Source organism: Calypte anna, chromosome 3 (assembly GCF_003957555.1).
Source record: "Calypte anna isolate BGI_N300 chromosome 3, bCalAnn1_v1.p, whole genome shotgun sequence".
NCBI lineage: Eukaryota > Metazoa > Chordata > Aves > Apodiformes > Trochilidae > Calypte > Calypte anna.
The window spans coordinates 76,782,736-76,809,272 of NC_044246.1; positions in this window are offsets into that span (position 1 = coordinate 76,782,736).

The window sequence follows — 26,537 nt, forward strand, 5'->3', positions numbered from 1 at the left end:
AGAACAACAAAAGGCTGAGTGTTGCCATAAAGCACAGGAGCAAAAAAGATGGGGTAATGTTTCATACTTACAATTAAAACTGGAAGTGCATACCTCTCTAATTAAGTCAGTACTAAGTGTTCGAAGTGGTGTAACATTTGTCAGCAATGATTCCAATTAAACTCAGAGGTTGCCATTGTAAAGAATGGTGAGTAATCAATGAGCAGGTAAGAGAAAGAGACCTTGAGTGTAACTTACTGCAGTAAATCTTGTATTGAGATGATGTGGGCAGATTGCCATTAGACCACTTACACCAGTGATAACTTGCTGCAGGTGACATAATTGTTTTATCTTTTAGCAGGGACTGTAGTGCAAATGACTTTAGGTTCAACTTCTTCAATTCCTAGGACAACAAGCAACATCTGCCAGTAAATCCTGGTCTGGAGCTTGCTGGTTTGTCTCCTGCTGCAGTCAGCTACTACAACTCTCAGCTTTATTATTCGTATCTTAGAAAAGATAAATCAAGTCCTTAAGGATCAAGTAAGCTTAAACTTATTAAAGGCAGTAAAGATATCAACACAGGGAATGCCAAAGGTGAATTTAAGGACAACAGCAGCAGAAAGTTCAAGTATGCTAATTTGTACTAAGGTGCTGTAAGTAGCTTTTATTCCAGGGCTGAAGAAGGGAAATATGGGTCAAATGAACTTTTGGCAAGAGCTATGCATGAGAATATTATTTGCATAATAATATGAGGTTTTATTGTCAAACATAATATCTCTTTGGAAGGAGTCTTGTCACTTCAAACAGTCTTTGTCATGCTGCCTCTATGCAATCTTGTTCAATTAATACATTCTTTTTTAGTTTTTAATTGCTTCACTAACACCTCATTAATCTCAGCCCAATTTTGCTTGTTTCTGGAATGTGTACCTACTGGGTCAGGAGCTGTTTTTTCTTGAATGTGTAAATGTTCCTCCTGGCAAAATGCACACATATGTATATATGCAAAAATAAATATATGTATTCATCAACATAGACTGGATTTAGAAACCTGCCACTATAATTATCCAAGCTAGTTTAGGAAGTGAAGCTGCAAAGCTTAGTTGCATGATGAGAACACCATTATGTTGTCTGTATGCCTGGACATTTGCATCTTTCAATTTTTTGAGTTTAATATTGCTTCCCACATTGCAGCTCTATATAGGATTCAAAATTAAGTACCTGTGTTTAACATATGAACCCTAGTTGTTACACTCAAAATCTTATTATTGACAAAAATGAGGAGTACCATATATGTGAAACTAAGAATTTATTATTAGTTGCCTTAAAATTTTAAAAGACTACTAAAACAAAGTTACTATGAGTGTAGTTGGAATTATATTAACTGTTACAGTCCAAATTAATACCAAATACATCTTATTAGTAATATGGTTTAAACTGTTATACCAAAACTTCCCAATATACCTGTTTGGTTTTTGTTTTGTTTTCTGGTGTTACAGTCATGCACCTCTTGTCATAGGAGTGGGGTTGCAATGAGTTGTCAGGATCCTGAATTTCTGACAAGGGGGAGTATGAAGCTAGTGGTGAAATTTCTTCTTCTTTGCTAAAAGGAGCATTTGAATTTTTTTAAGTGTTGTCATTCTAATGACTAAGTTTTCTAACATGTTTTACATCTAGGTATTTTCTTTGCTGGTCTATAACTGATATATCTCAATGTACAAATATAGTAGATTTTATGCAGATGATGTGATAGATCTTTGTTTTAGGGGGCTTTCTTGTTAGTTGACCTCCTCCAAAGTCTGTATTTCCTTAACTCATAACCAGTGAGCTGCAAATAACCTCAGAGGCTCCACTGTTAATCTGCACCACTATTTTTGAGATCATCTTTTTTACACATAACAAAAGATATTACCTGATCCTAAATTCTCATACTCGCAAACTACAATGACAATAAAAACTGCTTTATGAAATATTCTCACAATGTGTACCAGTGGAGTTTACCTCTCACAGTTTATTTGTCTACCAGCTGAAAGAAAACAAAATTGCATACTTTTTAAATGATGTATATAAAGACTGATTTTTTTTTTCTTTTGTCCTAGACACAGACTATATGGTATTTCAAAAAATGTACTTTTTTGTCACACACTGTAAACAACAAGATTTTTTTTGAGGGGGGATGATTCCTTGTTGGACTGATGAAAAATTTTTTACTGAAAACTCAGATATATTTTACTGCTGTAATCACATTCAAAAAATAATCACTGGAAATTTGCAAAACTAAAGACTTTGATTTCTTTAATATTCTATTACTGAAATTGCTAATGTATGTTTGGATGGAAATATTTCCATAAGTCTGACACTGCAATTACATACAGAAAATTGACTTGAAATAGTTCATGGGCAAATCAAATCCTCTCTACTTCAAATACATTGCTATTTGGGTTTGGGTTTTTTATAATTTTCTCTGGCAGATTAGTTGCATTTTTATGCCCTTAAACAGGATCATAATGCTGGAGGAAACAAGTATGTGTGGCTTCTTGTAAAATATTCTTTAATCTGAAAATGAGAATTATGTGTGCTGACAGGTTTATGTGCATTCTGTCTTATACCATATGGTGGTGCTGATAAGAACTTGTAATACTCTGTCTAAAGACCTCACATCTTTGCAATGTGCAGTGCTAAGTGCCTGACATTCCATGGTTATTTTGATCTTCCTTAGGAAGAAAAAGGAAATACAAGAGTGAAGCTTGAATGATGAAAAATTGGTGGCTTTTCTCAAACAAGACGGGTGGGCTAAAAGAAAAAACAAACCCACCACAACAAACCTATTCAGTTACTTTTTCCAGTGTCTTTTGCCAAAATAACAGTTCTTGCTTTAAGTAGAGAGAGCTGGTTTACTCATAAAATAAAACAAAACTATCTATGATTTAAATATCTTTGGTTTAGCCACCTGTATCTCAGTTTATGTATATCATCTGGTTTAATAAAAGGTACTACAGTTTTACATTTGTCTCTAATGATCAAAGGATATATTGACACTAATTATTCAGCTCTGTCTGGCATAATGTTTTGTGTGTATGCACCAGTGTGGCTTACTAGTTCCTTTAAGGAGCACACTCAGAACCAGCTCAATTTAAAATGTAGGGCAAGAATTTTCAGGCTTAAATCAGAAATTTACGGACTCATCAACAGCACTAAACTTAAAAGGTTAATCTCTGACTCTGTATTGCAGCACAAACATACCAAATGTGGTAGGGAAGGGGCTGTCAGCAGTTTTAGTCTAAATGTAGATTTTGTGGATGTTATGACTTATCCTCTGGGGTGGGGGTTGGAACAAACAGTGTAGGTTGAATGATCTGCCACTCCAGAAGCTCTGAACATTTTAGAGAGATTTGGATGTTCAAAAGCTGTTAAAATGATTCTTATACTTTGGTGGCTTTAGGCTGGAAGTTCAAGCAGGAGGATAGCAGAGGGGGAGTTATAGAGCAAGGGAATGTCAATAGTTGTGTCCTTGATGCTGTGAGATACTGAGCCCCTTACCTGAGAAGTCCTTAGAACCTGTAGAAACTGATGTCTTTGTTTACATGCATGTGTCAAAATCTTGTAATTTTTTTTTGGTTTGGTTACCAGGTTCAGATCCTGTAATTAGAGGCTCTTTGTTTGGGGATTGGTGGCAAGCAGGGTTGACAAAGGTGTCAGAAAATGCTCTTCTTTCTCTACAGCATGGGAGAAAATTTTCAATGGCACTATGGCATAGAGAACCCACTCCAAAGAACACAAAGTACACAAAGAGTTGTTGTGATTTTTTTTTATTTTTTTTTTTATAAAGGGCAGAACATATGAGAAAGAGAAATTTTAATTCTAGATTAGGGCACTAATTTGGATGACATATGATTCATCAGGTTATGGTTTTCAGTACAGAGATTTCAAAGAAAATAATTTCTAGCATATCTAAATTGTTGACAATCTCCACATGAAAATACTAGTTAATATCAAAGCTGTCAGGGTGTCATACATAAACACTTTTTCAGTTTGATACACTAAGTGAGGGTCCTTTTGGCTTGTTTACAGGAGCCAGTAGTAAATAAGGAGAAACACAATTATACATTGTGTTTGATATATACAGTTATGCTATCTATTACTACTTTAGATTACTTGTTAATATCCTTTCCTGCATTTAGTTTATGTGACAGAATTATTTATGAATGTTGTAATGTGAGATGGCTTTTAATATTTTTAGATGAAGTGAAATCATACCTGCCATGAGAAAAAGCTACTAAGCTTTATATATATGTTGCAAGATACTGATATGCCAAAGACTACACAGTAAAACGTAGAATTTTAGTAAGATCATAACCAAAGCATAACATCTTAAGCAGAGACAAATTCTAATGTTACAAGGCATGATCATTCATAAACTGAATAGAGAGCTTCGAAACTGTGTAGAGTGCCCTCCTCAGACAGTCACACCTTGATATGGTTACCTTGTCCCATTTCAGCTGACTAACACGTTTCTTAAACAGTCACCAATATTCTATTCTAGTCTAGTCTAGTCTATTCTACTCTATTCTATTCTATACATGGTATATTCATACCAAATGGAGAGGTGACCCAATTTTGTGCAAAGTGCATGTCTCACTGTCATTAGTTATATTTCTGTAGCGGAAGGAGCCCTTCTTGCTCCTAGGGCTGCTCCTGAGGTCTCAGGGTTTAGCCCATTCCTGGACGATGTCCTAGGGCTGTTCCTGAGGCCTCGGGATCTACCCCTTCTTGCCTGCTCCTGGGGCTTCTCGAGCTGTGGGCTTCTCCATCCTCACTGAAGAGTGAGAGGCCTCTCCGTGGGTGTCAGCTGCTCTCTTATTGGCCCCCTGCTCCTGCACATGCTCAGGAGGGAGGCCAGACACAGGTGAACCCACACCCACTCATCAATAACTCAGGGCACCTGGTCCTGTCTCACTACATATTTCCATTTTAAGATCCAGCTAGGTAGCCTGAAACCACGCTTAAACCCAAATGATTCTTTTAGTGTTGGAACTTCAATACAGGCCCATGCTCAGCTGCAGATAGTAAAGTTTATGTGCATGTTTGGGAGAAAGTTTGGGACATAGAAGTAACAATGGGTTTTTTTTTGTGTTGGCTCCATCTACCATCATGTGTCTTGCAACAGGAGAGTCCTTCCTATACAGTTCTCACTATTATATGTTGCAAGGTCAGACTGATATTGAAAAGTTTGACCACAGGGGACAAAGTTGTGGTTTTCTCTTTATGACAGGATGGATAGGGTGAGTCTGGGTAGACATTATCAGGCCCCACATGAGCAAGCTTTCTCATAGGCTGCACTGCTTCAAAGGATGGTTGTAGTGGGAGCATTTGTCTTGGAGCATCATGGCAATACTAATTTTTCAAGATGAGGGATCACCTTTCACATTTACTTCATACCAAAAAATCTATGATAGATTTCATCATCTTCAGACCTCTGCATTTTTAATACTTCTTTTTTGTGTGTAAGTGTATTTTGGTTTCATGGACTGTTTCAGGCAATAAGCAATGCCAATACTCAATGTGTCTTTCTCACTTTGACAGAAGGGCAGAAGCATTGACATATATAGCCAGTACAGAGAAGCAGAATCAATAAATCACCTCCCTTTTTTCAGACAAAGAAATTTGTTGTCCCACAAGCCTAGGGCAGAGAGAGAACCTGTGCCAACTGCAGTTGTGGGTAACATACTCTTTCAATAAAGCAGGTTTTTTTCTGAGAACATTGATTTGAGAAGAAAGAAATGGAAAATAAGGAGAAATAAGGTGTGAAGTGAATTATCAGGAGGTTATTTTACAGAAAGCCTGCTATCTTAGAGAGAACAGATAGCTCTATGTGTCTACATAGGACTATAATATCTTCAAATATACCTAATACCACATGGGAATTCAGTAAGTGAAGAATTATGGTAGCATTCAAAATTGATTCAATTGTTGCTTATCCCAATGTCCTTAGTATTTACCATTCTTGTTCTGGTATACATGACGATGGAGGGAATTGGGCTGAAATTCATGGTGAAAAAAACCCACACAATAAAACTCTTGCCTCTTTGAGATATGTCTTTTTTTATGCACAATAAATTGTAAAGGCTGTTACTGGAGTTTTAATAAGACCATAAAGTTTGTGCTCCATGTTTAAAATGGAACAGTTGATTTAGTTTATAATGATACAAACCATAAAAGCCACGGTAATAATAAAGTGTGTGTATGTATTTTGTCAGCATTATTCTTTTTAATTAAATTCATACTTCAGAAAATTATATATATATATATTCATATATTATATATATATAAATTCATACTTCAGAAAATTATATATATATATATATATATATATATATATATATATAATTTTCTGAAGTATGAATTTAATTAAAAAGAATAATGCTGACAAAATACATAGCATCTGATGAAGCTGGACATAAGAAGAAGGAAGAAAATTTTGAAATGTTACACTAATTTATTTGAAACTCAGGTGTCTGATTTCCAGTATAAACCAACACATTCTGTAAAAACTGGGGCTACCAACCAATACAAGCTTCAGCCAAGGAAAAATATGTGTGCCTCTTCCTATCCCCTTGCCTGCAGGTGTATGGTTTGTGCCAGTCATAGTTAATTTTGCACTAGAAATCAGTGTGGAGCTGCCAGGGAAACAGAGGAAAAACCCAATGCATGGAAGTACTTCAAACTGCTGGAAATCTGGTACTTGGCATTTAGCTGTCAAAAAAATTGCCTCTTGTTTATTTTCAAATTAAATACCCTCAGACTAAGAATTTATCAATAATTGAACTTTTCTTTTTAAGCAAACTTCAGCAACCTCTCTTTCTGCTCATCACCTATTTGTATTGTCCTGAGAGAGTCTGGAAGCATGTTGCATCACCAAATAGATTTCAGACTTGTGTGGTCTTCAAGGAACTGTAATTTATGGTTAGACACATAATCTCAAGGCATGAAGTTAAGATCAGCAAGTCGAGTCATTTTGTGCTATTTTCACAGCAAAACCAAAAACAAAGAAAAACCCCCAACAAACAAAATCAAAACAAAAAAAGGCTATTATTACATACATAGCACAATCATGGACTTGTTCAGGTTGGAAAGGACCTCTGAAGGTCATTTAGTCCAACCCCTGCTCAGAGCACAGCTTTATGTTTTAGTGGAAATTATTTAAACTAAGTGGTCTCAAAGGGTCTGAGGAAGGACAGGAGACTTGGTTGTTTTGGTTATTTTTTTCCTCATATGTCTGGAGTGGGTCTGAAGGGTTACAAGATCAGTTCTTATAGAAATGGAGACATCTAGTTGTAGCGGGAAGAGCCTTTCTTGCTCCTGAGGCTCGACGAGCTGCTGGCTTCTGCTGCCTCACATCAGAATGAGCTGAGCTTCTCTCTGGGGGTGTGTGTCCTACCTTTATTGGCCCCCTGGTCTTGCTCATGCCCAATAGGGGCCTGTCCTAATCAGGCACAGGTGGACTCACACCCACTCTTTGGCAACTCGAGGCACCTGGTTGACAATGTTTCTCTACATCTAGTTTCAGAGATTGAGACTGGTGATGCTTCTCTGAATCAGTGTTTATAAAGGAAAATAATTTTTTTTAATTTTCTCTCTACTGTTACTGCAGAACTAATGTCTTTTTCCCAGTACTTCTCTAATAGTGTACCACAGTGTGAATTCATGGAGGCTTCTGCTAAGTGGAAGTCTAATAGGCTCTTGTTTCCACTTTACAGGTGGTGGTGGATCACAGGGGAGTCCAGAAGCCTCTGAAACCGTCCATTAGGTAACCCACTCCCAGTCCAAAACATTTAAGTTCATCTTTAGCTAGAATTCTAAAAGAAGTGAGATGGAGAGAAGCTGAAAAGGAAAAACGGGTTTGGAAAACATTTTTTCTTTAAGTTTTAGCAAGGCTGCTTACACAGAGCTATGTCATCATATTAGGAAAGAGGTACATGCTGCAGCTGATCATTCCACAAAAGCTAACATTTATTGAATGGACTACCACTGTCCTTTATGAGGAATTCCTTTGACCTTAGGAATCAGAATCAGACCTTTCTTTCTACCTTTTTTGTGTTTGTCTTTGTTTTGGTTTGGGGTTTTTTTGTTTGTTTGTTTTGTTTTGTTTTGTTTTGTTTTGTTTTTAATATAGTCTGGTATTCCATTTCAGTTAGTTGGGTCATATACATTTTTTCCACACCATTTTAACATGCAGATACAAGAGTAAGGAGTCTCAGTTACTCCCAGACCTGCTATAGAAATTTCGACTAAAACTCTATTAAATTGTATTTTAAAGATGCTCAGGCTTTAAAGGCTGCCTCCCAGCTACCTTTGGTTCTTCTGCTTCATGTAACAAAGCCCAGATTTTATGTGCACAGCAGCATGGCACAGGAAGTTTCTTGGGACCCACTCATCTCTGCTGTTTGTGCGTGCCAGAAAGGGATGGGGAAGGAGAAATATTGTACAGAATAAAGAGAAAAAAACAAACCGTCCAATTAGTTTCTAAAAAGTATAATAACCTTACCTGTTAAATCTGTCACTTCAGCCTTTTTAAAACACCTTGATTTAAAGTAATATACATATTTTAACTGTTTATGGTTGTCGAATTATTGAAAAAACCCCAAAGAGTTCTAGCTGATTTAACAGCCACTTTATTTTCTTATTAAAAAACCTGAAAATAACAAAACAAAACCAAAACAGCATAAAAACCATGCAATTTTTTGCTGTAAATTCTGAAATCTAATATAACAATAAATTAATTCATTTTTGCACTTATTTCTTGTAGGATTTTATGATGCTGTAATGCAAAGGCAGCCTGCCTGAGCTGCTCTATTATATAGAGTGAGATGATTCCTGTGGCTAATGGAACCTCAACAAACAATGAAACCCTGGAAACTTCAGATAAATAAGACCCATGAGAGAGGTAGAAAATTATTCCATAAAGACACAAATTACAGTAATGGAGGAGGGGGTGTGGGGAAAAGAGCCAAGGAGCCAGCAAAAAGAAGCAGGTGAAGCTTGAAAATGGTTCAATGGAGAAACAACAGAAATTAAGAAGTGAGGAGGGACAGAGATTCAAAGGGTTTCTGAATTTATTTTTTTTTCAGGGAAACAGAGTACTTTGTTGCTAGTGGTGAAATTTAATATTTTTACCAGGGTATTACCAAGGCATTAAAAAAATATTTTACTTTAATAGAATTATTGATTTTAAAGGAAGGACTCCCAGTCTGCCATCTAATCTTGTGAAGATTATTCACAGTTTGACTTTTCTATGTCAAGGTTCTTGGAAAAAGTAAGACCTGTGTCAAGGATAATAACAAATTTGTTTTTAGAAGGCCTGGAGACATCTCTATTGTGTAAAATGTCTTCCTAAGGAAAAGGAGCAATGACACAATTAGAGAAAAAAACCAATAACAACAAAACAAAACAAAACAAAGAAAACCTCACTGCATCAGTTTTTGGAAGAATTTTTTCCTAGAATACTGGATAAATTCTATAGAGTAAATGAAAATTCTCATTTTTTTTTTTAATATTGAATATACAAAAAAATCCACTTAAAAATGTTTCCTATAAATCTTTTATTAGCTTACTTTGATGGTAACTTAAAGAAACATTTTACTTTACAGTACAATAGATCAGGAGATTTGTCACAGCTCTGCTAATGAGACATCTCCTAAGCCTGTAACATGACCATTTGTAATCATATGACTATGGATCATGATTTTGTTTTGCTTTATAAGGGTGGCAGATTGACATAATTCAACATCCTCACCTTCTCAAAAGAAGGGTTTATGTGGGAGTGCAGAAGAATGTTCACCTGTTTCTTTCCAGAAAATAAAACCTTTACATGGACACCAAGGTTAGGTAGAGGAGAAGAAAGGAGTGGAAAACAGTCATCAGGCTTAATTTTTGTTTCCATGGTTTGAAAATGAAAGCCAGCCTTTTCCAGCACAGAAAAGAGAGATCCCAGTCTCTTTTTTACATCCAGATATTTCCAAATCAGAAATTTGGTATTTCAGATTAAACCCATTGCTAACTTTTGTACAGAACAAAATTTCCTTCTGTCTCTCTCTCTCTCTTACCAGGCACAAGTCTTATAAAACATTTTTCTTTCTTTTGACTGTGGCAGTATTCAATTTCATGTCCAATTTAAAATGACATCTCATTAAGCACTCAGCATTCATCATGAAATATCTTTCCTTACACTACCAATAAAATAAAACAAACACAGTTTCAAAATGCAGATAAATTGGAAAAACCTCTTTTGAAACATAAAACTAACTAGATCAATTTAAGTGCTTCTATATTAAATTTTGTGTTAGGCTGATGCATGAAGTTACGTGTACTTCAGCTTTCATAAAAGATATGCAAAATGCAAGATACTTTGCTGTCTCTTTTGTTAATCTATATTGAATCCATTAAATAGATTTATTGAATTTAATATAGATTCATTTATTTCAATGATTTAAATCTTTTTCTTATTGCAGCTGCTCCGTTACTTCACCTTCCTATTATCTTTTAAGAATGCTGCTGTGTCGTGGTAATGAAGTACTATAGCCTCTTGGTTTTTATTTGTAAAATTGTTGGGGTTTTTTTCACCAATTCATCTCCTTTTGTTTCTTTTACAATTCTATTGTCCTGATAATGTCTTAATAATTTCTTAATTCTATTCTATGTTTTTATTTCCACTTGCTTGTCTACATCTGTCACACATGCAATCACTTTGGCATGGGGGGTTGGACTAGATGATCTTTTGAAGTCCCTTCCAACCCCTAACTTTCTATGCTTCTATAGTGCTTCTTTTTCATTTTCTTGATTCTTATTCAGTTCCTGATCCAGATTCCTATGCAGAAGTTAGTTCTTCTGATATCATGAAATATTTTCATTGTGTTCATAGACTTGTTTTCATTTACAGGAACTTCCTTATTCAAAGGTGTAGTTATTCTGATCCCTATACCTGAGTACTACAGTGATGAGCATAGTATAAGAATGGGATAGGGATAGTTTGGTGCAGTATGTGTGCCAACCTGACTTTTTTTCTCTTTTACCTACTACTAGCTCAAAGGATTCTGAAACCATAACCTCCTCAATCAGTTTATTCTTGGTTTGGGGTTTATTTTTTGTTTGGTTGCTTTGTTTTGAGAGGTTGGTTTGGTTTGTTGTCCCTTATCAAGGAGCTAGTGTCCTAGAAAGTTCATTCTGAGAAAGGAGTGGATGTAACCTGTGTACTTCTTTATATTAGTATTCAAAAATCACTATAGCTCTCTACTGCTGCAGATTTCTTTCTCATTAAAAGCAAGATATTTTTGGTGTGTGCACAGTGCACACTTCAGTATAGGAAGCCCTAGCTAGCTTGGCTAGTGGGACAGAAAAGCAATTTAAATGATTAATCGTGATGGAGCTGTACAGTGCCACATAGTTTATTGTGCATATGCACAGTTCACTGTGGGCTAGAGCCCCAGACGGGCCAATGACTTAAATTTATGTATCACTTGGGATCCTTAGATCTCTCAGCTGCTGCCTAACTTAATAAAATGCCTAAATTTCCTCACTGTACTGGTACAGGTATTGCCTAACTGTTCAAATGATCACCCAGTCTGTCAAACTGTGCAAAGAATATGCTCAGATGTTAACTGACCTCTCTGAGTGCAATTTCCTTATTCTTCTGTTTATGAGATTTCAGACCATACCCACAAGAGAAGACTGGGACTAGAAGGGACTTCGTGGGTCTCTGTGGATGGTGCCTGCAATAGGAGAGAGACTCTATTTTCATAAGTATAACAAAGACATCTCAGTAGTATCTGGTTTGGGTTTTTTGTTTGCTTGCTTGCTTCTCTGAATTTCCTTTGCCCTCCCATTCTGCCCTGGTTTCCATTGGAAAGTTGCTTGAGGGATTCTGCTAAATTCCTTTTGACAGTTTATTCATAGCTGTGTTTGTGCTGACACCATTCCTTAGCTGAAGTCACTCTTCTTCCTCCTTAGTATTTTTGTCCCTGAAATATTTTAGAAAGACAAGTTAAATTTTACCTAAGCCTTCATTTTGGTAGATTAAGAAAGGCAGAGTTCTTTCAGCCCTCTCTCCTATGGCAGACTTTTCAGTGTCCTTATAATCTTAATAGCTCTTCCCTAATTCTCTTCCTTATTATTTAATATGTCTTAGGTTTGACATCTCCTATATTCATAATGATGATGCAACAGTATTGCTGTTGCCTTTTATCTAGCTGAATCACATTAATATCATGTTAATTAACCTATGATCAACAGATACCATCAAGTCCTTCTGCTTTCATGTTATAGGAATAAATTTGAAATGTAAAATAAGTTTTATTTTAAATATTTTCAGTTATTAGTGCACAGCCATATATTTAGTAGTGCTGAATATACATTAACAAGGTCCTTTAGGTTATTTGTCCCTGTGCTTTGTTAAAAGTGTTCCCTATCTTTGTGATGAGAGCTCCTTTTTTAGCAATGGAAATCTGTAAAGAGATCAGGCTCAAAGCCAACTTTTGCTTCCCCAATCAATCACCTTAGCCCAGGAGTTTCTTGTTTAATCCTCTCTGTTACTTTCTCCTCTTGGGCCAATTCCTTGGTCAGGTAAGACTTCTATTAATCTTTATCTTCTTTAACTAAAATAGTAGATTGTAGTGTGTCAGAGTGTTAGAGTGCAGATAGATGAGCTCTTACTGCATTATGCTACTGTGAGAAATAATTTTATTTTTTAAAGGTCATGATACATTTTTAATATTTTTAGCAAGGAAATCTGAGTCCATAGGCAGAAAAATGGAAAAATGTTTACAAAAGCCTTTCATGTTATTTATGAAAAAGTCTACTGATTGAGCTATTCTATTCTCTTGAATACATGTAATGTATTTTTCTGTTTTTCAGACTCGTTCTCTTGCCTTATGGAAGTTATCTTAAGGTACACGCTACCAGACCTGCAACTTAGTTTTTTAGTTCCTCCACAATCCTGAGATAGTGGTGACCTGGTGCTTATTATTTAGAATTGTTTACTTCCTTGAGATCTGCTTTCAATTATGTTGCGATATTTTTAGTTTCTTTTAATGCACTTCTTAAATTTTATTTGTCTAAACATTATTTGCAAGGTCAGTGTCATGCTCTGTTAAAAACTGAAGAAAACTCTCTATTTAGTTATGAAGCCACTAATTATACTTAGTCTTCACCTCATTATTTGCACTTCTCACAGTTCCTTCTCCTAGATCTCTTAAAACTAAGGTTATGTATCCTGACAACCCAAGGTCATTGATAGCTGGCCAGGTGAGAGCACGGTCACTGTGTGCATCTGTGCCTCTCAGAGTTGCTCACAGAATCACCAACAGGTTGAGGATGGATAAAGAGTTTGTTTTTTTGAGGAAAAACTTCTGGATGTCAGCTTGCTCAAGCAGAGTTTGTTGCCCAGGACCATGCTGAGATAACTTTTGAGCACCTCCACACACAGAGTCTACACAATATAGAATCATAGAATCATAGAACTGGCTGGGTTGGAAAGGACCTCAGAGATCATCAAGTCCAACCCTTGAACCACCATCGCGGTTGCTAGACCATGGCACTGAGTGCCACATCCAGTCTCTTTTTAAATAGCTCCAGGGACGGAGAATCCACTACTTCCCTGGGCAGCCCATTCCAATGCCGGATCACTCTCTCCGTAAAGAAATTCTTTCTAATATCTAACCTAAATTTCCCCTGGCACAACTTAAGACCGTGCCCTCTTGTCTTGTTGAAAGTCATCTGGCAAATAGACCAACGTCCACCCGGTTACAACCTCCTTTCAGGTAGTTGTAGAGAGTGATGAGGTCTCCCCTGAGCCGCCTCTTCTTTAGGCTGACCAGCCCCAGCTCTCTCAGCCTCTCCTCATAGGGTCTGTGCTCGAGTCCCTTCACCAGCCTGGTTGCCCTCCTTTGGACCTGCTCCAGGACCGCGATATCCTTCCTGAACTGGGGGGCCCAGAACTGGACACAGTACTCGAGATGTGGCCTCACCAGAGCTGAGTACAGGGGCAGAATCACTTCCTTGGACCTGCTGGCGATGCTGTTCCGGATACAGGCCAGGATGCCATTGGCTTTCTTGGCCACCTGGGCACACTGCTGGCTCATGTTCAGCTTCCTGTCAATCCAGACTCCCAGGTCCCTTTCTGCCTGGCTGCTCTCCAGCCATTCTGTCCCCAGCCTGTAGCGCTGCATGGGGTTGTTGTGGCCAAAGTGCAGGACCTCTATTACTCTTATAGTAAATAAGGGTTTCCTGGTGTTAAGTGGGAACCTCCTGTGTTTTGTTTTGGGCTCATTGCCTCTGTCACTGAAATGAGCCTGGGTGTATCTTTGCATCCTCTCTGAAAATGTTTATATACCTTAGTGAGATCTCCCTGAGCTTTCCCTTCTAAGGAGTCCCAGCCCTCTAAGCCTTTCCTCATAGGAGAGATGCTCCAGTCCCTTAGTCAACTTCCTAGCTCTTCACTGGACTCAATCCAGTCAGAGGATAACTCTCTTGTACAGGGGAGCCCTAAACTGGACACATTTCTCCAGGTGTAGCCTCACCTGTGCTGAGTAGAAGGGCAGATACATCTCCCTCAGCCTTCTGGTAGGTCTCTGCTTACTGTGGGCCATGATGCCATCCGCCTTCTTTGTGACAAGAGCACAAGGATGACTCCACCAGGACTCCCATTTCCATCTACTTTTCTACTTTTCTGGCTGTGCTTTGCTGCCAGGCAGCCCCCAGCATATGCTGCTGCATGGTTCTACCTTTCAGCATCAGACACTCCTCATGTGATATTTGATGTGACACCTGAGCTCCCAACTTGTGGCTGTAATTCAGCTGGAGAGAAAGATGCCCCAAATTTGAATTTTATAATGGATTTAATAGCTCTATCCCTATGTGATTTTAGGCTCAGATTTTAACCTGTCACTTGAATGTTATTGGCAATACTAACTCCTTGAAGGATTTTGAGCATAGACACAATGACTGCAAAGAGCTCTATTACTAAAGCAATAAAAGGTCACAAATGCAACTTAGCTATAAAACTGAATCTTTATAAAGAGAAATGCATGTTTGCTCTTTCTGCTGGCCAAATGAATGGTAGTGCTAAATAAAATCACTGTCACTCGTATCTATGTATCTTTTTTCCCCACTTTTGGTAAATTTTCAAGCCAAGGCAATTTCAGGTTTCTGTTATTTCCAGATACCTCTAACCAGAAGTTTTAGTGCTGAGAACAACAAAATACTTGCAGAATGTAGCTAACTGTAGAAACAAGAAAGAGGAAATAACAATATAGATTTGACCCCATGAGAAATGTCACCTAATGATCTCTTTTCTGAGATAGAATTTAAGGGACAATGATTATACTTTTATGTGATATTTGGATTAAAATCTTCTGTTTAATTCAAGGGGGCATGGAAAGAAAATTTTAAAAAAAAGGTGTTTGGAGGCATTTTTTTTCCTCTACTACCTTTGTCCGTCATATAAATGCGCAGAGCTCACATCTTCTTTTAGCAATGGACATTATGCCCTCTAGTGGTTTCTCTCGGTTACGTTCTGAGAAAATCTATTCACCTAGGAATGCTTGCCTTTGATTTTTATTTTGAAACTGCACACTTAAATTTATCAGAAACCACTTAAATTCTGGTGCAGAACTAAAAAGGAAAAAAAATAGATTGTTCTGAAAATGTTGTTTGGTTTTTTTGGTTTTTTCTTTTCTCTCTGTATCCCTGATGCCTGTATAAGACTCCACCTTTCATTACAGTGCCCTTGAGTATGGGATATATTTTATTAATACAGATTATTGGTGTGAATTTAAAATTCACTTAATTTTAATTCAAAATTAGTGGCAAGGAAATTATCTGGAAAAGATTTTGCTTTTAAGTCGGCCTTTACTTCCAAATAGTGACACTTTCTTGACATTGTAGATGTTATTTGTTGCTGTATTTAACAAAACAAAATAATGAAGAGTATACAGTAGTTGCAGCTGTAAGATACTTGAAAGAGCAGCGTTTTTCTGCTGCAGATTTTTTTCTTTAATTCCATAACAGCGACACAGTCATACTTATTTGGGGCAAGAATTGTGGATAGACAGAATGGTTTTACTTTTCTTTGAAAAGCCTGATAGAATAGTCTGAGAGACTGCTGGAGTCTAATAGACTGAGAGTCACTTCTTTAGTGCTCTGGTTGTATGAGAATGAAGTGTTACCATTTATATTTTGATTCTTAGGACTGCAGTGTACTGTCTCTCTGTTGTTCTATTCTATACAATTTTTAGTACATGAAGTTTTGCTGAAGTAAATGGCCTGTTGATACCCTCAGTTTACTTGGAGTTGTGCAGAGGAAGAATAATGCTGTGTGAAATATGTAATATTATTCTGAAAGATAAGGAAGAGACCTAATTAACATGGTTGGTGCAGCAACAAATATATAGGCTACTCAGGGTTGTTGTTGTTTGCAATAAACTAAAAATAAACATTTAGGATTATTACAAACAGTCAACTTCAATAGCAAGTTTTATCGCATCTGTGAATTCAGATACTTCCTAACTGGAAAAAGAAATGCTAATAGATTAATATTCTTCCAGTTCTTTGCTGCATGGTACCCAAAACTTTAACTAATCCAGGAAAGAACCACAAATGGATTGATGATATCCAATGTTTTTTAAATTGCTTGGTTAGAATAAACCTGGGTTTAGTGATGTTTGAGATTGTAACTAAGCTAGAACTACACTGTTCCTTACATCAAAATCAAGCGAATTTCCATAAAAAATAAATATCCTGAAAAAAAAGTGTTTCATTTGTGTTCTGAAGAGTTTGCAATAAAAGGAAATGTCAGACTGTTTTTTACTTATAAAATGTTGTTTATAAGTATTTATTTATAAACACTTTTCTTCCACTCTAAAATTAAGATTGTCTGACACCACCCCTACTTATTGAAATTCTTAGTATTTTTCATAGGAAATCCCAATTATATGGGAATAATTAATTTGCTAGGAACCAAATAGAAAGATCTTTCCATAAACAGTATAATTTTGAATACTGTTCTACAAAGATAGGATGAGAGGGACACCAGGTAAGGAAAATTACTGCAGTCCTGAAGAATAAGGTCTGTGGGTCTGTCAAAGCAGTGTAAGTAGCTATGGCATAACAAGGGAGAAAGTCAGGTTTAACAGTTTCAGTGGTTCAAGAGGAATATTCTTAGGAAGCTGGGAAAATTTATTAATTTCAGAGAAAATCTCTCTATAGCTTATTTTAAAAAGCAAATGTTTAATAATAAAATGTTCTAAAAGGTAGCAGAAATTGTAAAATAAGGACTAGTAGAATAGGAATGGGAAGCATGTATGTCAGGATTAGAGAGAAAATAATGTTATTCTCCTAACTACTTGTACATTTTTTCCTTTCTGTAGCTAGTGCTCTGATTTCCTGCTGCTTTGTTGCTTAATTTGTTTTGTTTGTTGAGGAGGGAGGGGCTGAAGGCATGTTTTTTGGGTGGATTCCAGGCCAATTCTTTTCTCAGGGGTCTTACTGTCTTAACTACTGTTGCTGATGATGCTTCACATCATCTACAGAAGACATTTCGGGGAGTCAGGTGGACCTGGCAGTTCACAAATGTGGACTCTCTGTGACCCAGGGCCCTGCAAGCAAACTTGGCTGCTCTGCTGTAGCCATTATCATCCAGGACTGCCCATTCTGTCTTTTTGTTGAAGGCTTCTGTCCCCGAAGCAGGAATTAATGAGGCAGTTCTGTGCCCTAGCACCTCAGGTCACTGATTTGTGAATTCCTTCTTTAGAATTGCCACAGAAAATATGTGCTAATAGGGGAAGCTGTTAAACTGTGGTGGTTGTGAGAGGAATAGTAGTTTCACAGCTTTGGGAGTACTTCCCAAGAGTAAGGGACATTTTGAGACATTTTTTCTTACCCAAGTAAAATATTTGGACTCCTGGAATCAGGAGTACAAGTCTCCAAAGTTGGACCTGGAGAAACTCCAGTCACCCAAAGGTCAGAAGATATGCATTGAAGTTAATGTAAAAGTTTGCTTTGGACAGGTTGGTTTACAGATGATAAATGTCATCATTCTTATTTGGATAAATGGAATTTTCCTGAACTTTACAAAAGTGAGCTGTGGTGAGGGTTTTTGCTTTAATTTTGTTTTTCCCCAAAAGTTGGTTCCCTTATGCCTAGTTCATATTTGTACCTCTTAACAACATTATTTGTTGCTTTCTTAGCATCTGTTGCATATTTTAGCACCATAAAAGATTGTAATTTTTCCTTTTTATTTAGTAGAAAAATAAGCATTGAACTAAAATTAAATACCGTATGTCCTTTTTGATCTTCATGAGTAGTACCTATATCTTGTAAATCATATGCTGCAATATGCTAGCAATTGGTGATTATTAAATAGATTAATCAGCTGGTGTTAATGTTCAAAATTATGTTGCAAAGAGTCCAAAATGTGTATTTAATGTTGAAAATTATATTATTATGGCTATTTAAGCTGCAATTAAAATAATTAAGTTATTCCAACTAAAGAAAGTGTAGTGAATAAAAGAACAGATTAAAATTTATTTCAGTTTAGTTTCTCTTTGTCTTAATAAATTATGCTAGAGAATTTAAGTATTTTTAATATTTCTCCCCCTGGGGAAGATTTGCTGTACATTAATAGAGACAATGTTTTATATCAAGTCATATGAATACTCAAGAGAGAATAAATAGCTTCTGGAAATTCACCTGAAAAAAAATCCATCATGTTCAGGAAAAGTTTTCTTCCAGTTTTCTATGCTAGCATTTGTACTATAGTGTCAGTGGTCTTAGGAAAATGGGATCCTCTAGAGACATTATTGGTTCATAGTAGAAATTTCAAGCATTCTAAAGGGTTTTAAAATCAGAGTGCAGTTTTTTGTGAAGAAAACCTTTTCCCTTCATTTCACTTGCAGCTATTACATGACTCTCTGTGGTTTCAGATCTGACATCCTTCTAACCTCAGCCTAAGGCTGACTGCAAAAATAGCATCTCTGAAAGTTTTAATTCATTAAACTAGCTAAATCACATGTGAGTTGTTTTCCCAATTTGTCAGCTTTAAGTTGTGGTCAGGACCCTGCAATACTTTCGTACTTCTGTGCTGCTGTACTCATCATCTTCGCTTTCCTCTGAGATTTAATTACTACTTAAGACACAATAGTTTTTGCTTTAATCAGTCTTGGGGACTTCAGATTCAATAAAGATTATCTGCAAATGATACTCAACAAGGCTTAGCTCACATTAGATGGCCTCCAGAGAACTTCAATCCTAGCTCCTAACAGTGAGAAGTGCTTGGAAAGAAGGGAAATACCAAGGTGTTTCTGAAGCTTCTTCCCCTCTCTGAAGACCAGACTCAAGTCTGCAGGCACCTACCTTCACGTAGCATAGTTGCATCCCAAAAAGTAGAGCCTCAGGAAACAATGGACTGTTGTGGATATTTTTCCCTCAATGATAATTACAGAAAAGTTAGAGGGTTTCCCAGGGAGCTGAAAATCCGGTGTCCTACCCCACCGAAAACGAATGAGACTCTCTGCTGCACACCTTTAGGTGATACCTTTAAAGCCACTTTGAAAAATCTGAGATAAACAGCTGTACTACAGTGCAGGTTGAGGCGAGGCCTGGCCTGGCCTGGCCTGGCCTGGCCTGAGATGGTTGCTATTCCTTCCAGAGCAGCAGCCAAGCTCTCTGCCAGCTTCCTCGAGACTCAGCTGAGCCTCTGACCTGTGACCTCATCTCTCATTGGCCCCCTGGTTCTGCTCATGCCCAGTGGGCTCCCAAACCTCATCACACTCAGCTGCCCTTCACAGAGCCTCGTGCCCTTTTTCATTTTGATGCCTTGCCTGAGTTAGCCTAGCCAGGATCGGTGCTCATCCTCCCAGAGCAGCAGCCAAGCTCTCTCCTGCTTCCTCAGCACTCAGCTCAGCCTCTGTTGCAGCCTCACCCCGGTGCTCTTTCTCCCAGATCTCTCCTGCTTCCTCAGGAGTCAGCTGAGCCTCTGACCTTTGACCTCACCTCTCATTGGCCCCCTGGTTCTGCTCATGCCCAGTGGGCTCCCCACCCTCATCACACTCAGGTGCCCTTAAACAGAGCCTCGTGCCCACTCCCTGGCAATTAGTGGCACCAGGTTGCCTCATTTCACTACATGGCCCTCCCCCTTTTTTCTTTCTTTGTGAAGAACTCCTCTTTATTACAATGACACTTGTTGTATGTTCTAGTGTACACAAATAAAACAAACATTACAATTCCTCTCTCTTCCTTTTTTGTTGGGTTTTTTTTTGGTTTTTTCTTTTACTTCTTTTGGGTTTTCTGGGTTTTTTCTTCTATTTTTTTGTTTTGTGTCCAGGGGATTTTTGGGTTTTGAGTTTTTGGTTTTTTTAATTGGTTTTTGGTGTGCTTTTGGTCCTTTGTGTATTGTACTTTGTGGGTTTGTAGGGTTTTTTGGTGCTTTTCTGTTTCATTTTTTGTTTTTATGCCTTGCCTGAGATAGCCTAGCCAGGAGCGGTGCTAATTCTCCGAGACCAGCAGCCAAGCTCTCTGCTAGCTTCACCAGGACTCAGTTGAGCCTCTGACCTTTGACCTCACCTCTCATTGGCCCCCTGGTTCTGCTCATGCCCAGTGGGCTCACCACCCTCATCACACTCAGGTGCCCTTAACAGAGCCTCGTGCCCACTCCCTGGCAATTAGTGGCACCTGGTTGCCTCATTTCACTACATGGCCCTCCCTCTTTTGTTTTTGGTTTGTTTGTGAAGAACTCCTCTTTATTACAGTGACAAGTGTCATATGTTCTAGTGTACACAAATAAAACCAAAATTACAATTCCTCTCTCTTTTTTTTGTTGGCTTTCTTTGGTATTTTCTTTTTCTTATTTTGGGTTTTTTCTCTGGTTTCTTTGTTAGTTTTGTTTTGGGGGATTTTTGGGTTTTGTGTGGTTTTTTGACTTTTGTTTTTTTGATTTTTCTTTGTTTTTCTAAATTGTTTCTTGGGTTTGGGGTGCTTGGGGTTTTTCATGTATTGTTTTTTGTGGGTTTCTTGGGTATTTTTGGTTTTGGTTTTTTGGTGTTTTTTGGTGGGATTCATTTTTCATGCCTTGCCTTGTTTTGGGGGCATTTTGGGGGGGTTTTTTTTGGTTTTTTATTGTTTTTGGGGTGATTTGGGGGTCTTGTGTATTGTTTTCTGTGGGTTTCTAGCGTTTTTTTGTGTTTTTCTGCTTCACTTTTTGGTTTGTATGCCTTGCTGAGATAGCCTACCCTAGCCAGGATCATTGCTGTTCCTCCCAGAGCAGCATCCAAGCTCTCTGCTGGCTTCTTGAGGACTGAGCTGAGCCTGTGACCTTTGACCCCACCTCTCATTGGCCCCCTGGTTCTGCTCATGCGCAGTAGGGGCCCTTTCGGGACTTTTATGCCTTGCCGGAGATAGCCTAGCCTAGCCTAGCCTAGCCTAGCCTAGCCTAGCCTAGCCTAGCCTAGCCTAGCCTAGCCAGGGATGGTTCCTATTCCTTCCAGAACAGCAGCCAAGCTCTCTGCCAGCTTCCTCGAGACTCAGCTGAGCCTCTGACCTGTGACCTCATCTCTCATTGGCCCCCTGGTTCTGCTCATGCCCAGTGGGCTCCCAAACCTCATCACACTCAGGTGCCCTTAACAGAGCCTCGTGCCCTTTTTGATTTTGATGCCTTGCCTGAGATAGCCTAGCCAGGATCGGTGCTCATCCTCCCAGAGCAGCAGCCAAGCTCTCTCCTGCTTCCTCAGCACTCAGCTCAGCCTCTGTTGCAGCCTCACCCCGGTGCTCTTTCTCCCAGATCTCTCCTGCTTCCTCAGGAGTCAGCTGAGCCTCTGACCTTTGACCTCACCTCTCATTGGCCCCCTGCTTCTGCTCATGCCCAGTGGGCTCCCCACCCTCATCACACTCAGGTGCCCTTAAACAGAGCCTCGTGCCCACTCCCTGGCAATTAGTGGCACCAGGTTGCCTCATTTCACTACATGGCCCTCCCCCTTTTTTCTTTCTTTGTGAAGAACTCCTCTTTATTACAATGACACTTGTTGTATGTTCTAGTGTACACAAATAAAACAAACATTACAATTCCTCTCTCTTCCTTTTTTGTTGGGTTTTTTTTTGGTTTTTTCTTTTACTTCTTTTGGGTTTTCTGGGTTTTTTCTTCTATTTTTTTGTTTTGTGTCCAGGGGATTTTTGGGTTTTGAGTTTTTGTTTTTTTTAATTGGTTTTTGGTGTGCTTTTGGTCCTTTGTGTATTGTACTTTGTGGGTTTGTAGGGTTTTTTGGTGCTTTTCTGTTTCATTTTTTGTTTTTATGCCTTGCCTGAGATAGCCTAGCCAGGAGCGGTGCTAATTCTCCGAGACCAGCAGCCAAGCTCTCTGCTAGCTTCACCAGGACTCAGTTGAGCCTCTGACCTTTGACCTCACCTCTCATTGGCCCCCTGGTTCTGCTCATGCCCAGTGGGCTCCCCACCCTCATCACACTCAGGTGCCCTTAACAGAGCCTCGTGCCCACTCCCTGGCAATTAGTGGCACCTGGTTGCCTCATTTCACTACATGGCCCTCCCTCTTTTGTTTTTGGTTTGTTTGTGAAGAACTCCTCTTTATTACAGTGACAAGTGTCATATGTTCTAGTGTACACAAATAAAACCAAAATTACAATTCCTCTCTCTTTTTTTGGTTGGCTTTCTTTGGTATTTTCTTTTTCTTATTTTGGGTTTTTTCTCTGGTTTCTTTGTTAGTTTTGTTTTGGGGGATTTTTGGGTTTTGTGTGGTTTTTTGACTTTTGTTTTTTTGATTTTTCTTTGTTTTTCTAAATTGTTTCTTGGGTTTGGGGTGCTTGGGGTTTTTCATGTATTGTTTTTTGTGGGTTTCTTGGGTATTTTTGGTTTTGGTTTTTTGGTGTTTTTTGGTGGGGTTCATTTTTCATGCCTTGCCTTGTTTTGGGGGCATTTTTGGGGGTTTTTTTTTGGTTTTTTATTGTTTTGGGGGTGATTTGGGGGTCTTGTGTATTGTTTTCTGTGGGTTTCTAGCGTTTTTTTGTGTTTTTCTGCTTCACTTTTTGGTTTGTATGCCTTGCTGAGATAGCCTACCCTAGCCAGGATCATTGCTGTTCCTCCCAGAGCAGCATCCAAGCTCTCTGCTGGCTTCTTGAGGACTGAGCTGAGCCTGTGACCTTTGACCCCACCTCTCATTGGCCCCCTGGTTCTGCTCATGCGCAGTAGGGGCCCTTTCGGGACTTTTATGCCTTGCCGGAGATAGCCTAGCCTAGCCTAGCCTAGCCTAGCCTAGCCTAGCCTAGCCTAGCCTAGCCTAGCCAGGGATGGTTCCTATTCCTTCCAGAACAGCAGCCAAGCTCTCTGCCAGCTTCCTCGAGACTCAGCTGAGCCTCTGACCTGTGACCTCATCTCTCATTGGCCCCCTGGTTCTGCTCATGCCCAGTGGGCTCCCAAACCTCATCACACTCAGGTGCCCTTAACAGAGCCTCGTGCCCTTTTTGATTTTGATGCCTTGCCTGAGATAGCCTAGCCAGGATCGGTGCTCATCCTCCCAGAGCAGCAGCCAAGCTCTCTCCTGCTTCCTCAGCACTCAGCTCAGCCTCTGTTGCAGCCTCACCCCGGTGCTCTTTCTCCCAGATCTCTCCTGCTTCCTCAGGAGTCAGCTGAGCCTCTGACCTTTGACCTCACCTCTCATTGGCCCCCTGCTTCTGCTCATGCCCAGTGGGCTCCCCACCCTCATCACACTCAGGTGCCCTTAAACAGAGCCTCGTGCCCACTCCCTGGCAATTAGTGGCACCAGGTTGCCTCATTTCACTACATGGCCCTCCCCCTTTTTTCTTTCTTTGTGAAGAACTCCTCTTTATTACAATGACACTTGTTGTATGTTCTAGTGTACACAAATAAAACAAACATTACAATTCCTCTCTCTTCCTTTTTTGTTGGGTTTTTTTTTGGTTTTTTCTTTTACTTCTTTTGGGTTTTCTGGGTTTTTTCTTCTATTTTTTTGTTTTGTGTCCAGGGGATTTTTGGGTTTTGAGTTTTTGTTTTTTTTAATTGGTTTTTGGTGTGCTTTTGGTCCTTTGTGTATTGTACTTTGTGGGTTTGTAGGGTTTTTTGGTGCTTTTCTGTTTCATTTTTTGTTTTTATGCCTTGCCTGAGATAGCCTAGCCAGGAGCGGTGCTAATTCTCCGAGACCAGCAGCCAAGCTCTCTGCTAGCTTCACCAGGACTCAGTTGAGCCTCTGACCTTTGACCTCACCTCTCATTGGCCCCCTGGTTCTGCTCATGCCCAGTGGGCTCACCACCCTCATCACACTCAGGTGCCCTTAACAGAGCCTCGTGCCCACTCCCTGGCAATTAGTGGCACCTGGTTGCCTCATTTCACTACATGGCCCTCCCTCTTTTGTTTTTGGTTTGTTTGTGAAGAACTCCTCTTTATTACAGTGACAAGTGTCATATGTTCTAGTGTACACAAATAAAACCAAAATTACAATTCCTCTCTCTTTTTTTGGTTGGCTTTCTTTGGTATTTTCTTTTTCTTATTTTGGGTTTTTTCTCTGGTTTCTTTGTTAGTTTTGTTTTGGGGGATTTTTGGGTTTTGTGTGGTTTTTTGACTTTTGTTTTTTTGATTTTTCTTTGTTTTTCTAAATTGTTTTTTGTTTTGGGGTGCTTGGGGTTTTCGTGTATTGTTTTTTGTGGGTTTCTTGGGTATTTTTGGTTTTGGTTTTTTGGTGTTTTTTGGTGGGGTTCATTTTTCATGCCTTGCCTTGTTTTGGGGGCATTTTTGGGGGTTTTTTTTTGGTTTTTTATTGTTTTGGGGGTGATTTGGGGGTCTTGTGTATTGTTTTCTGTGGGTTTCTAGCGTTTTTTTGTGGTTTTCTGCTTCACTTTTTGGTTTTTATGCCTTGCTGAGATAGCCTACCCTAGCCAGGATCATTGCTGTTCCTCCCAGAGCAGCATCCAAGCTCTCTGCTGGCTTCTTGAGGACTGAGCTGAGCCTGTGACCTTTGACCCCACCTCTCATTGGCCCCCTGGTTCTGCTCATGCGCAGTAGGGGCCCTTTCGGGACTTTATGCCTTGCCGGAGATAGCCTAGCCTAGCCTAGCCTAGCCTAGCCTAGCCTAGCCTAGCCTAGCCTAGCCTAGCCTAGCCTAGCCTAGCCTAGCCTAGCCTAGCCTAGCCTAGCCTAGCCTAGCCTAGCCTAGCCTAGCCTAGCCAGGGATGGTTCCTATTCCTTCCAGAGCAGCAGCCAAGCTCTCTGCCAGCTTCCTCGAGACTCAGCTGAGCCTCTGACCTGTGACCTCATCTCTCATTGGCCCCCTGGTTCTGCTCATGCCCAGTGGGCTCCCAAACCTCATCACACTCAGGTGCCCTTAACAGAGCCTCGTGCCCTTTTTGATTTTGATGCCTTGCCTGAGATAGCCTAGCCAGGATCGGTGCTCATCCTCCCAGAGCAGCAGCCAAGCTCTCTCCTGCTTCCTCAGCACTCAGCTCAGCCTCTGTTGCAGCCTCACCCCGGTGCTCTTTCTCCCAGATCTCTCCTGCTTCCTCAGGAGTCAGCTGAGCCTCTGACCTTTGACCTCACCTCTCATTGGCCCCCTGCTTCTGCTCATGCCCAGTGGGCTCCCCACCCTCATCACACTCAGGTGCCCTTAAACAGAGCCTCGTGCCCACTCCCTGGCAATTAGTGGCACCAGGTTGCCTCATTTCACTACATGGCCCTCCCCCTTTTTTCTTTCTTTGTGAAGAACTCCTCTTTATTACAATGACACTTGTTGTATGTTCTAGTGTACACAAATAAAACAAACATTACAATTCCTCTCTCTTCCTTTTTTGTTGGGTTTTTTTTTGGTTTTTTCTTTTACTTCTTTTGGGTTTTCTGGGTTTTTTCTTCTATTTTTTTGTTTTGTGTCCAGGGGATTTTTGGGTTTTGAGTTTTTGTTTTTTTTAATTGGTTTTTGGTGTGCTTTTGGTCCTTTGTGTATTGTACTTTGTGGGTTTGTAGGGTTTTTTGGTGCTTTTCTGTTTCATTTTTTGTTTTTATGCCTTGCCTGAGATAGCCTAGCCAGGAGCGGTGCTAATTCTCCGAGACCAGCAGCCAAGCTCTCTGCTAGCTTCACCAGGACTCAGTTGAGCCTCTGACCTTTGACCTCACCTCTCATTGGCCCCCTGGTTCTGCTCATGCCCAGTGGGCTCACCACCCTCATCACACTCAGGTGCCCTTAACAGAGCCTCGTGCCCACTCCCTGGCAATTAGTGGCACCTGGTTGCCTCATTTCACTACATGGCCCTCCCTCTTTTGTTTTTGGTTTGTTTGTGAAGAACTCCTCTTTATTACAGTGACAAGTGTCATATGTTCTAGTGTACACAAATAAAACCAAAATTACAATTCCTCTCTCTTTTTTTGGTTGGCTTTCTTTGGTATGTTCTTTTTCTTATTTTGGGTTTTTTCTCTGGTTTCTTTGTTAGTTTTGTTTTGGGGGATTTTTGGGTTTTGTGTGGTTTTTTGACTTTTGTTTTTTTGATTTTTTCTTTGTTTTTCTAAAT